This window comes from Tenrec ecaudatus, chromosome 3 (genome assembly GCF_050624435.1).
Source record: "Tenrec ecaudatus isolate mTenEca1 chromosome 3, mTenEca1.hap1, whole genome shotgun sequence".
NCBI classification, from domain to species: Eukaryota; Metazoa; Chordata; class Mammalia; order Afrosoricida; family Tenrecidae; genus Tenrec; species Tenrec ecaudatus.
Window position 1 is genome coordinate 134,306,055 of NC_134532.1, and position 13,596 is coordinate 134,319,650.

General features: G+C 45.7%; 1 pseudogene; it reads left to right on the forward strand.

Moving 5' to 3' along the window:
• Window positions 1–7,229: 7,229 nt before the first annotated feature.
• LOC142442362 (protein shisa-5 pseudogene) overlaps window positions 7,230–13,596 on the forward strand; it is a 74,493-nt pseudogene continuing 68,126 nt past the window's right edge.

Sequence of the window (13,596 nt, forward strand, 5' to 3'; positions counted from 1 at the left end):
TATGTTAGCGCGGCCGTTATCAGTGTGGGGTGTATCTTGAGTCACAGTCTTTTAAAAAATTTAATCACAGTCTTATAAAAGGGTAAGATTCAATTTATACCCTTATGTAAATGTGTTAGACCAGGTTGCCTACAGAAACAAATTCAGTGACACTGACAAATGTATAAGAAAGAGCTTCATATCATCAAATAATCATATATCAAAAGAAGACATCCCAGCCTAATCCAACTCTAGTCTGCAAGGCCAATGAAAGAACTAGCTCTCTTTAAATTCACATAGCTGCAGAGTCATGTGGATCCAAGTTCAGTGGACATATGGGAAAGTGCCCACAGCTCTCAGGATTGGGTGGCCCATGTAGGACATCCATCAAGACAGGCAGAATTCTAGCAGGCAGGAAGGCAGAGGGGCAGAGAAAGAGCATTTCTGTTCATCTTGATCTTATACAAAATGCTTATGACATCAAGTCGGTGTCATCAGGCTGTGACTCGTTTGACAGGTTTACTCCACCCCTAGTCAGGAGCATCTCCAAAATTCAATCCCCCTGCTACACAGCCGATGCTAATTCGTAGCTTCCATTTAGGACAGGGTCGAACTTCTCCACGAGTCTCCTGAGACGGTCATTGCTCACAGGAGTCAAAAGCCCCATCTTTCTCCTGAGGAGTAGCTAATGGTTTCAAGCTTCTGACCTTGCATTTATCAGCCCAACTTGTTTTGTTGTTGTTTTTAATAGTTGGGATTTAATACATATAACATATCATTCCATATTTCAATCACATCAAGTAGAATTGCACAATTACGACCACAGTTTCCAACCGTTCTTCTTCTATGTGAACTCTTGACATTGTCTCCCTTTTATCCCACCACCGCGACTGCCTCCCCCCGCCCCCCACTTCCCTCGAAACCTTTATTCTACTTGCTGTCCCTATAGGTCCATCAGTCCTGGGTTTCATGTACCAAAAAACCTAAAAGCACGTACCACAGCTTTAAGAGGGTGACCTCCATTGGCATAACACCTCTGAGATACACTCCGCTATGAACAAACAAAAAGCAAACAAAGCAATACAAACTGAAAACACAGACACATTTGGAAACCAGATCAGATCCACTCTGCATTATAGGGGGGATTTATTGACAAAATTATAATTGTTCAGGTCAGATGTTTGCCTTTGATCTCGATACTCATCTCTCCCAAGCACTCAGTTCAGTGGTCCATTTCCTCCCATTCCTCCATTTTAGATAGAGGGAGTTCTCTGGAAGCGGATTCCTAGGTAGCTCCACCAGACTCTTAGGCTCCTACTGTCACCCATCGCTTTCTGCACACCAGAGTCTCACAATGTAGGCTCTGATACTGGTCCCTCCTTCAACTTCGGATGATATGGATTTCAATCCTTTGGTGACTGATGATGGTGTACTTCTTCCATGTGGACTTAGCTGACATCTCACTTAGATGGCTGCTTGTTTGGAGATAAGCCTTTAAGAGCCCAGACACTATTTTACCCGATAGCCGTGCACCATCGTGTTGCTATAGCATGCATACCTTCCGTGTTCCCTTCCTGAGGGTGAGTTTCAAGCAGGCCATGATGTAAGAACTAATTGTAATCAAGTTGGAACCAGATTTAGTGTGAGCCCAAAACCCATTCCTGGATTATGCTTTATTTTGTTTTTCTTTTAATTTGCTGTAACTTGGGAGTTAATGCCTATGTCATATCATTCCATAGTTCAATCCCATCAAACAGAATTGTACGATTGCTTCCATAACCAGTCTCCAAATGTACATTTCCTTCCTCGACTCCTTGACATCATTTCCCTTTTATCTCCCCACCTCCTCTTTCTCCCCGCTCCCCCTGAAAACCTTGTTCTATTTGCTTTCCCTATAGGCTCAATGTCCCTAGGTTTCATTTACTGACAAATAACACAACTTCAAGAGGCTGACCGCCACCAGCAACACACCTCTGAGATACATCCTAATGTGAACAAGCATAAGCAAAACAAAACGGAATGCCCGTCACAGGATTGCTGACATAATACTTATCTTCATGCGGCATCTAGGGTGTTGATGCAGCAAGACCCTGTTTGTCCACCACCAACAGTGCACCACTCCTGGTGCAGCTCTCTCCTGCTTCCTCAGACACCAGGTCTTTTATGACTTACGTCCTCAGGTTCCAAGTGTGTCTGAGGTAGAGGCCAGTTCACCCAGGGGGGTTCCTGCATGGGGTCTCATCGATGTAGCCCTGGAGCATGCTGTGCACCCCAAACATCCAGGATTCAGTGTCCTAGCATTCCACAGCCCCCTGCCTGGGTGCCCGGGATACTCCCTTTCCCTCAACAGACATGCACACCTATTCCCCCAAATGGTGCTGCCTCTCCTGTCATCCCTCTGACAGGGTCACCTTCCTCTCTGGGGAACCTCACCCAAAAGCCACACGGCTACCACTCAGCAGACAGCACCCATCTCCCCTAACCATTTGATCCCAGCTGTCCTAGGGTGCCCTCCCGCCAGTGACCTACACTACTGGAGCAGACACTGTGGCTTCATTGGCACTGATGCCTCAACCTGCCCACTGTGGGGTTTGTGACAGCAGCACTAGAAAATTAAGGTTGGAATGTAAGATCTGATTTGAGGAACAGTGGTCACATTGATCTAATGGCATTTCATGGCTGATGCACTGGGAAAGAAGGGGGAAATTAAGCATAAAGTAGACTCTGAAATTGTGTTTAAACACATTAGCAATAATTCTTACTCAGTGATGAACATGGTAATGGAACATCTTGTCCTCCTGATGAACACTATAATGGAACAGAACTTTTGGTTGCCTTGAGAAAAAGGCTTTATTCTTGGTCCCCAGCCTTTGCAGTGCCCATATTGTGGAGAGTGGGGTTATCTATAACAACCACTCCACTCTGCACTTCTCTGGGACCAGAGTTCAACCCCCGTTCAAATATTTTTCTGCACACCCTTATCAGCAGAAGTAAGGGACTTGTGCTTGACTGGCTCATGGCTCCCTATGTGGTTGCAAAGAAGCCCTGGTAATGTGAGTTACACATGGGGTTATTATTCACAAGGTTAGAAGTTCAAAGCCAGCAGCCCCTGCAAGGGAGAAAGATGTGACTTTCTGCTCCCATCGTGATTCATAGCCTCAGAAAACCACAGGAGTGGCTGCCCTCTGCTCCACAGGGCGGTGCCGAGTCAGAACAGACAGGATGGCAGTGAGAGAGTTTGTTGCATCGGAAGCGGTGAACTCTATCTTCCAAGACCCACACACTTCCATCAGGAGACTCATTACTACTTGCTTAAGGGCATCTTGTACCTTAGGAGCAATGCTACGCAGTGAATATCCTTGTGGGCAGATGAGATGACAGCAGGTTTGTAACTATTGTTGTTATTAATAATCAGGAACTAGTTGACACCTGTACTCATTTTCATATCTTCTAATTCAAACTATAAGCTATTTCCTTACCAGTTTCTGCCTCCACCCAAATGAGCTGCTTGGTTTGCCAACATCACTGTACTATTTCCCACGACAGCTCAGCAATGGGAACCAGGGAGGCGTCCATCAACAGATGAATGGGGAAACAAAATGCACTACGCGCAATTATAGAGAGAAGTGAGGTCCTGATTTATGCTACAACATCAACGAAACTTGAAAGCAGTAAGCTGAGTGAAGTACATCAGCTTCAGAAAGACAAATTACATACGATCTAATACTTGAAATCAGCAAATACATAGGCACCAAAGATGTTTAGTGGCTACCGGGGGCGGTGGGGTGGAGTGTGGGGGACAGGGCGTTTGTACTTAAAGGTTTAAAAAACAGGGGGTGGCAACGTCAGAGCTTGTTTCTTACTTCACCAGGGAGGAGGGAGACTCAACATCAGCATCAGCCCTAAACAGGTTTCTATGAGGGAGAGGTCAAGCGAATCTCTACCCTCCAACCTTTTTTTTTTTTATCGTACCGATTCTGACACCACTTCTCTCCCCAACAGCACGCTCTCCTACTCCGCTGTGTTTGCTCATTGCTTGCAATGGCCACACCAGAAGTCACACACAACACTCATAGTTCTGGAGCTTATGAGGGAAGGAACAGGATACAATTCAGGCTTGACTCAGGATACAGTTCTTTGGTTAGGACCGCCTCCCTCCACCTGGTCTTTGCCCTGCTCAGGCAAGTGTTACAAAGCTCTTTAGCAACACCGGTAAGTGCCATGAACCTCAGCTTGAAGACACTCAGCTCTCTTGTTCAGAGGTCAACACTCCCATTCCAACCACTTTACTTTGATCTATGGCATTGGAACTACCTGTGTAGCAACCCACCACCATGGACCCCAATGGAACCATGATGTCCTAGTCATTTTAACAATGCAACCATATTGTCTTAATTAGCCTGAGTATAGCCATTGTACTAACCCAACTAGAACCAATTTGCAAGACCTGTAATTCCTCTTGTAACTGCTGTCACTGCTAAACTGTGCCGTTTACATTTAATTTTGCTGTAAAGTGTCTAAAGCCCTGTTCCAAGTTCCCCCTTTCCTATATATTGAGTCACCACCTGCCCCCTATGTCTTGTTTTCTTCCTTGTACAAAAAATTCCCACTTTAAGCACTCGGGGTCTTGGGAGAATTAGGCCCTAGCTGCACGAAGGCCGCTGGCTGGTGAACCAGACACCAGCAACCAGACACCAGCTCTGAAGGGTGTACTCTGTTCCCATTTTTCTTCTCGGTGGTTGTGAAATAGCCATTCTGTCTGGTATTGGCTCTCTTAAGTTGTGCAGGATGGAAAAACTAAACAATCTCTTTCTTCATGTTCCATACACTCTATTTACATGGTCCCATCCTCCAAAGGGCTCCATGCACCTTGTTTGCACTATTAGCAAATTATGCGACCTCCTTGGTACTCCAAAGCACCTTATTGGCACAGTACCACCCAATCATTGGTGGGAGTTACAAGATTAGAGTTAGACAGACCATATAAAATGGACCCATCGTAACACAGGAGGCACTGAGTTGATACTAACGGTATTAAATACTTTGGAAAGGAATCGTGCCATAGATTGAATTGTGTTCCCCCAAATATATGTCAACTTTGTTAGGTTATGATTATCAGTATTATGTAATACCCTCCATTTTATGATCTGATATAATTGGCCAATGTGTTAAAAATCCTAACCTATCGGGGAGCCTTGGTGACACAGTAGTTACATGGTGGGCTGCTAACCAGAAGGCGAGCAGTTCAAAACCACCAGCTGTGCCACGGGGGTAAGACAAGGCTTTCTACTCCTGTAAAACGCTATATTCTCCAAACTCCACAGAGTCAGTTCTCTCTTACCCTAGAAGGTCGCTATGAGTTGGAATTGACTCGATGGCAGTGATTTTGTGATGTTATGAGGGAGAACTAGAGATGCATATACATGAGGAAGGACATAATTGACAGGATTTGGTTGTGTTTTGAGTTAATCCCTTATGAGATGTGCAAGAGATTAAACCAGCGTGGAGATGTCAGAGGGACCACCTATCACCAAGACAGAAGAGCCAGGAGTGGAATGCATCCTTGGGACTCAGGGTCACTGCACTGAGAACCTCCTAAACCCAGAGAAGCTTGATGCCAAGACACGTGGAGTTCTTCAAGAGAGCAAAGCTAGGCCACAGATGTTGAAAAGTGAAACGGATCTTCCTCCAAAGCCAACAGAGAGCACACATTTGTAGTTCAGTCATCGGGACTCTTAAATTGTGAGAGGATACATGCCTGTTCATCAAAGCAATCCACTTATCTTATTTCTATTAGTACAGCATTGGGTAACTAAGACAGATAGTGGTAGTGGTTGAAGAATAGGAAAAATGCAGTCAATGTTATTGAGATATCCATGTATAAATTACTGAATTGGTGGATGTTTTGTATTCTTTGACCACAATAAGAATGATTTCATATCTTATTAGGGGGAAAGCATTTTCCACCTAAGGAGGCATTCACTCTTAAGTAGTGTATTAGCTCTTAAATTCTGAGCTATAGGTTTGGGCAAGGCTGTGGTTTACAGTGAAAGCCCCAAATTCATTTTTGAGTCTCCTCCTAGATCTAGCCTCCACACAATCCTTTCTGACTATTAGCCAGTGATCTGACTAGGTTTGCCTTCAGCCAGAGTGCGCTTGAAAGCGGATCACGATTACTCCCGTAGCCAGTCTAGGCAGTGGCAGGCGAGCCTTAAGGGACTTGCCTGGTGTGTCCTTGGTGGGACCCATGATCCTGATTCTGTCCTGACTGCCTTGGTCAGGGGATCCTGAACCCATCTTGCAGGCTTTCCTTTCTAGAATTGTGGGCGCATCCCACTCATGGTCCCTTTCCTGTGTCTGCAGCCCTGCCTGCAACTGGGATGTTTTGGCGATCTGACACCACTCACGCTTTTGTGACAGTTTCCCTTATACTCCATGTGTCATTTAAATGGCTGAATTTCGATAAATTCTTGGCTGCCGTGACGGCCTCAGGCTGATGGTCTCCCATCCAGATGAAGTGTCTTTGTCTTTGCCTTGCTTTCACCCTGTTGAAGACTTCATAAATGTGGCTGTATAATTATATTTGGGCTATAGGACAGTTCCAATTTTTCCCCCTGTCCCCCATCCCCCAAAGGGTCGAGGAATATCACTTTAGAAACGTTATGGAACTTTTGTCTCAAGATGATTAAATCTAACCGAACCGATGGTCTGCATGTTGGTGTGTGTGCTCATGGGTGCATACGAATAACATGAGTAAAATCTGTATGAGAAAAGCAACATGATTGGAGAATAAATGAAAGGCTATAGACCTTTAGAGATGGCTACGGAGCGGAGATTACATCTCATGGAGAATATTACCGCTGCTACGGTGCTTTAAGGAATGTGAAGAATTTCACCGGACAGAGATGTGCACCTGACATGGGGGAATGTCATGAAAAACGAAAGACAGGGAAAGTGAAATCGGTAGAGTGATTTCTATGTAACATTCAAAATGTAAAGCTCCAAAGCGTCCGAGTCTCTTGAACCCCTTCTCTGTGAGGAAGTCGTCCAGAACAATTTGTCCAGGACCTGGAATGGATGTGGAAGTGCTTGATCAGCTATAAAGAGAAGAAGGTGAGACAGATTTTCCTTTTCCTGAAAGTGGAAGAGACCGAGGCTGCTTGACCCAGGAGGGAAAGAATGCAGGAAACCCTTGGAGGAAGCCAGAGGCTAACGTGCGGTTTGAGGAGACTGTGGCCATCGCCTGACTATCTGTGGTGCTCTCTATCGTCACCAGCATCATCTGCTTCACCTGCACCTGTTGCTGGTTGTATGAGATGTGCTGCCGACCCTGTCCTATTGTGACCACCCCCTCCACCAGCCCTTACCCACAGCCTCCCAGGGCACTGCCCAGCTACCCGGGACTGGTGGACCAGGGCTCCCACCCCATGCTGCCTCAGCCAGGGGATTCAGTAGCACCCTCCCTATGCAGTACCCACCACCCTACATGGCCCAGCCTGTGGGCCTGCCTGCCTACCATGAGAGCTGACTGGAGGTTCAACTGCACCCTATCCTGCCAGCCAGCCTCCTTTCAACCCAGCCTAGGTGGTTGCCCCGAAGGCAGACCCCATAGCCTGCCCTGGCTGCCAGTGTGTGTGTGTGTGTGTGTGTGTGTGTGTGTGTGTGTGTGTGTGTGTGATGTATCTGCTGGCATGGTTCTTCTCTGCCCTGTCGTGTGATGCGCATGTGTCTATGTGACAGTGTCTACTCTCTCTGTACTCGCGGCTTCATCTGATGCTCAGGGGGTAGGGAACAACCCTCGCAGGGTGGGCTGGCACCAAACTCTTTGTCCTCGCCCTTCCTTTGTACCTAAGCTTGCTGAACAATCCCGCAAACTCTAAGGAAGGGAGTCAGGTTGGGGGGTGGGGCTGTTTCTTTCTAGAATACTCTGAGCCTGGCACACTAGGATAGCCCAGCATTCTTTGGGCAAGAATGCACATCCAGAGGGGTGACTGCTGACAGCATGTGCCAGCATTCTGGGTCCTGGTCCTGGCAGAGTGGTCAGTCGGGCCGTGGCTTCATAGGGCATGCGCGCTCCTCTCCCAGCTAGCCAGGCTGCAGGGGAATGAGTCAAGTGGGGAGCTGGCTAAGCTGGGTTCTCATCCTTTGGACAAAGTCCCAGCGCTCCCGGGAGCCTGAGTCTTGCCCAGTGGGCATCGGCGATGCCAGCACCCCGCAGGTCTATCTCTGTTACCCCAGACTGTTCTCAGGGCCAGTTTCAGCACTCAACAGTTGTCTGTCTGGCCTTGCACCCCTGGGACCAGCTGCCTGCAGTCCTTGCCTTAATGGGCCGGGGGCTCTGTCTGCGGTCTTTAGAATTTGGTCTTTGCCCTGCAGGGTTTTTAGCCAAATACTTGCCCTTGTGTTCTGTGTTCTGCCCCACAACCTGTGACACTGTTGGGAGGCTGAAATTCCTGGGTACTGGGGTTGGGGGACTGACCTCTGAGTCCCTAGTCCCTGACACCAGCACAGTGGGATCAGCTCCTTGTACCTCAGCCACAACTCATCTTGAGCAGGACACTCTGGCCAAGGGGTTGAATGGACCAAGGGCAGGGGTGAGGGGCGGAGGGTGGGGAAGGCAGAGTGCAGGCAGCTCAGGCCTTCTGAGTGTGGCCATGTCCCATCCTGGCCTGGGTCTCCGCGGCTGCATCTCTGAGAAATGCCCCGCACTCGGTCCCCTGGTTATAATAAAGGCACACATTTGGGGGCCGGGGTGGCAAGAAGAAAGTATGCCTGGTTTTAGAAGCCAGTTCCTCAACCGGAACTTTATTTAGTAATGAGGAGTTACTACGAAAAACTTGAACAAAGGAGGAGATCTATGATTCAATCAGAGCCTAATACAGACGTTTGAATCCAGAGGAATTTCTCCGATGCCAGCTTAGCTCAGCAAGTCTTTGCCAAACCTCCACCACAAACGGCAGGACCTAGGACTCATGCTGCGTGACTCAGGCCCTTAAATATTTGCCCTTCTAACTTTCTACCTTCCATGTAACTTGGCAAATCACAGCAGAAATTACTATTTAGTTATGGTTTTTAAATCACCATTTAATTTAAAGATGCATGTAGAGGTCTGGGAATAGAAGTGGAAGAAATTCAGAGAAAGAAAAATGATGGGGTGGATTTGAACCACTGACCTCGTCGTTGGCAGTCCAAGGGTTAGCCCATGCCACCACCAGAAATTTGAGGGATTAGAGAGGTCACCTGGCTGCTGGGTGTTGTTTACTTTTATTTCTGTGACTTAGCCTCAGGTGAGTTATGGGCTCCTCTGAACTTCACTCTCCTCTTCTAGAGATGGAGACAACATTCCTGCCTTATGAAAAGTTCCTAGTAGAAGCTTGGCACCTCAGGGAACACCTAATCAATATCCCTTCCTCCCTTTTTAGTCATGAACGTGTCCAAAGAGGTTTTTAACAGAAGGGAATTCACATCAGTTTCTGAATAACTTAATTTCATAAATTTTGGAATGTCAAAACCAGGAAATGGCTAGAAATAGATAATAACTAAAGTAGACCTCTCCCCAGAACATGGGACAAGAATCCATGCAGCCTACTGAAATTCTTAGATTGTGCATTATAATTCTAGCAATTCTTCTATAATTGGCTGTGCTCCCGTAAGAAAAGCACAGTTTCAGAAACTCACAGGAGTCGCTCTGCCCCCGTCATATAGGGTTTCTGTGAATCAGCATGGACTTGATGCAGTGAGTTTTGGGTTTTGTCAGAACTGAATTGTTTAAGCTTTATGCTTCTTTCCTAAATAATCTCTTCTAATGCTGCTAAAATCAGCATTCAAGAACACAAATGATGTATTGAATTGGGAAAATCTGCTGCACAAGACCTATGAAAAGCTCAAAGAATAAAGATGTTATTTTGAGGACTAAGGTACATTTGACCTCAGTCCCCTTCTATGCAGGTAAAAGCTGGATAATACATAAAGAAGACTGGAGACATTTTTGTGCATTTAAATTGTGATATTGGGGAAGAATATGGGAAATGCTAGGGACTTCCAGGAGAACAAACACATCTGCCTTGAAAGAAGTGCAGCCAGAGTGCTCCTTGGTAGCAAGGATGGTGAGAATTTCTCTCACATGCACTGGGCAGGAGGAGGGACTGGTTCCTGGAAAAGGTGACCACACTTGGTGAACGAAGACCAAATCCAAACTCACTGTCACCGAGGCAGTGCTGACTCACAGCGACGCCCTGTGGGTTTCTGAGATGGGCACTGTTCACAGGAGTAGAAAGCCCAGTCTTTCTCCCAAGGAGCTACTGGTGGCTTTGAACTGCCAGCCATGTGGATCACAGCCCAATGGGTAAGGAGAAAGCCCTTCAGTGAGAAGAGTGACACAATGACAGTGACCAACCATGGGCTCAAACCTGATGATTGTGAGGTTGGCTCCCGACTGACGTGCTGTACCGGGACGATTCTGTTGAACGTGGGGTCACAATGCGTCTGAACAGACTCAGCGACACCTAACAACAACAACAACAACAATGAATGTTATAATAAGTCCCTGGGTTGTGAAATGGTTAATGCGCTCGGCTGTTAACTGAACCTTCTGAACTTGGAGTCCATCTGAAGCTCCCTCACCAAAAGCCCTCCAATCTACTTCTAAAAGAGAAGCCATGGGGAACCTGCGGGACGCAGGTCTACACTGACACGCAAGGCGTTGCCATCAATGGGAACTGGCTTGATGAAAATGGTCAAGATTATAGACCGCACTGATCTAATTGATTCATGGCTTCCCCCCACCTGCATGCTCCTTCCAAGCAGGGTGTCTGTCTGTCAGTCTTGTTGCTGGGAAAGGCTTGGTCCTGGCTGATTACTGGCACTCAGTAGACACTTGACTATTGACTAACGAAACAGAACCAGCAGAATTGCCTATCTTAGGATCTCGGCACTACTTCTCCTTCACAGTGAGCAAAGCAGCTTCTTGTTTAAACAAAAAATAGAGGGTGGGACAAAGTGTTAAACATTCTCCCAGCTGCAGCCTTCTGACTTCTGGTTAACCCGTCTGCCTGAAGACTCGCTTTCCTGCCATTGTACACTCTTACAGCGAGTGAAAACCCCGAAATCCATGGCTTTCTTTTGCGAGGGCAGGAAAGAAAAATAAGTTATTTCAGGGAGCTTTGCTGTAAGAAAATAATTTTCTCATTGGCATTTTTCCTTAGCACCATCAATTGGCAAGACTTTTTGCTCAGGACTGAGCCTCTCCATCTGGATTCAATATCCCCTCACTGCATTCCACCCAGGATTAGTCAGATGGCCTTCAGACTGCGCATTTACACATTTTCACAATTCTTCACAGGGGCCTCACGGTTGTCCCTGCTTGTTTTAGCCTGAAGTTCCAAGTAGCGACTGGTTGACTGATTCGCTCCAGGCAACTAAAGGCATTGTGGAAGGACAGACACAAAGACAAAGGAACAGGCTGAGTTTCATTCTAAGGGTTCTTCTCTCTTCAGTCTGACAGAGAAGCAAGTCCCCCCACCCAAACAGGAATCTCTTTAAAGAATGGATTTTCCCACCACCTTCATATGCTATTCATTTGTAGTAATAACTATTAAAATCAACATATCAGGCTATTTTTTGAACCAAGGAGAATTGTCAATTTATGTCCTTTTCTAATGTGACTCTCGGTTGTTGTTCGAGGCCATTAACTCGGTTCTGATTCACAGGGACCCCGTGTGCAACAGAACAAACCACTGCCCGGTCCTGGGCCACCCTCGCAATTGTTCTCATGTTTGAGCACATTGTTGCAGCCACTGTGTCCCTCTGTCTTGTGGAAGGTCGTCCTCTTTTTGGCTGCCCCCCCCCCCACTGTACCAAGCATGGTGTTCTTCTCCAAGGACTGGTCTCTCCTGCTGACAGGTCCAAAGTATGTGAGACGAATCCTTCTGAGACCTATTAGTTGGTTCTTTAGTCAGTATGTGATACTTTGGATCTTTTTTGCCATCGTAGTTCAAATGCATTGACCGTAGTTCAGTCTTCCTTATTCAATATCCAACTTTCACACGCACCTGAGACCATGAAAAGTACTATGGCATGTGTCGGCCATACCTTAGTCCTCAAAGTACTGTTCTCGCTTTTCAATATTTTAAAGAGGTCTTGTGCAGCAGATTTACCCAAATGCAATGTGCCTTTTGAGCTCCTGACTGCTGCTTCCATGAGCGTTGATTGTGGATCCTAGCAAGCCAAAATTCTTGACAACTTCAACCTTTCCTCCACTCTTCCCGATGTTACCTCATGGTCCGTGTGAGGATTGGGTCTTGCTTACATCGAGTTGTCATCCACACTGAAGGCTGCAGTCCTTGACCCTATCAGCAAGTTTCTCAAGTCCTCCTTGCTCTGAGCAAGGGAGGCTGTGCCATCTGCCTCTCACAGGTTGTTAATAAGCTTTCCTTTGATCGTGATGCTAAGTTCTTCTTTACATAATACAGCTTCCTCGATTATTCGCTCAGCGTGGGGACGGAATAAATATGACAGGAAGGTACAACCAGGATCCTCATCCTTCTGGTTTTAAGTCATGAAGTAGTCCCTTGTTGTGTGCACACATCCATGTACAGGATCTGCATAAGCCCAATGAAATGTTCAAGGCCGTCTATAGTTTATTAGGAGCCACATGGTTGAAAGCATTGCTACTGTCAATAAAACACAAGTAAACATCTTTGTCATATTCTCTGCTTTCTGCCAAGATCCATCTGACATCAGCAATGATCTCCCTGTTCCATGTCCTCTTCTGAAGCCACCTGAACCCCTGCTAGCTCCTTTTCAATGTACCGCTGCAACCATAGTTAGATGATCTTCAGACAATTTTTACTTGAATGGCTTTAAATATCCCCAAAAATTCTGTATTGAGTTTCGTATTTCTCTTCCCTCTTAAAATATATGTATTTTAAAATTAGTTACCTGTACATGTACTGGCAATAAGAGAAGGTCAGGGAAAATCTAGAGCTGCTTTAACAGAAGTACCAGAATTAGGTATTTTAAAAAACATAAATTTATTTTCTTATAGTTCAGGAGGTTATAATTTTTAATTCAGGACACTAGTTTATTGATTTGGGAAACAACTCTTTTTGGTGGAGGCTCAAATTTGGAAGGAAATATCCTAAAGCTCTACATGGTTGGGGGGGGGGGTGAGACTCAAACTAAGTATAGACTCCAGCAGAGGCTTTTAGCAAGGTGGATTTTCCTCAGATGTGAAATTGAAATAGGAAAGTAAATTTGCTAGCTCAAGGCTTACAGTATGAACTCTTTCAATATTACATATTGGAATTGTTATTTTTGAATTTATGTGAATTTCTAAATTTCTTAGGCAATGTTTTTTTTATAATAAAACAAAAATATTTCTTATAAAAACTTTCTTAAACAGTGGTTATATATTTATAATAAATATATGGGCTTCAGAATGTTCGTGGAAAAATTCCATTGTCTTTTAATACCGTTGTACAGTGTAAGACATGACAAAATAATAATAATTTTTAAATTATCAAAGTTTCATGAGGGAGGGTTGGGGAAGGAGGGGAAAATGAGGAGCTGATGTCAAGGGCTCAAGTAAAAAGCAAATGTTTTGAGAATGATGATGGC